The following is a 511-nucleotide window of genomic DNA, read 5'->3' as shown; positions in this document are numbered from 1 at the left end:
TAACTGATGTTAGATGGATCTTAGCTGAAAGCAGGGAATACCAGAGGAACGTCTATCTATGTTTCATTGACTATGCAAAGGTGTTTGACTGTGTGGATCATAACATACTGTGGCTGACTCTGAGAAGAATGAGAATCCCAGATTGTTCTAATTGTTCTAATACCAAACCTATACTTGGACCAGGAGGCAGTTATCAGAACAGAGCAGAGCAAGGGAACACTGCATGGTTCAAAATTGGGAAAGATGTACACCGGGGATGTGTCCTATTTCCACACCTTTTCAATCTATATGCAGAACAGATTATCCGGGAGGCTGGGCTCTATGAGGAGAAATGTGGGGTCAAGATTGGTGGAGCATCTATCAACAGTCTGCGTTATGCAGATGACACAACCCTGATTCCTGAAACTGAGGAGGACCTGAAGCGCTTGATGCAGAGGGTCAAGGACTGCCGTCTCCAATATGGATTGAGGCTCAATGTCAAGAAGACAAAGATTCTCACCACTGGACCAAT

The sequence above is a fragment of the Elephantulus edwardii genome, unplaced genomic scaffold, assembly GCF_000299155.1.
Source record: "Elephantulus edwardii isolate Elephantulus edwardi_28Jun2011 unplaced genomic scaffold, EleEdw1.0 scaffold00027, whole genome shotgun sequence".
NCBI lineage: Eukaryota > Metazoa > Chordata > Mammalia > Macroscelidea > Macroscelididae > Elephantulus > Elephantulus edwardii.
The sequence above is the reverse complement of the archived record's forward strand: the minus strand, read 5'-3'. Positions refer to the sequence as shown.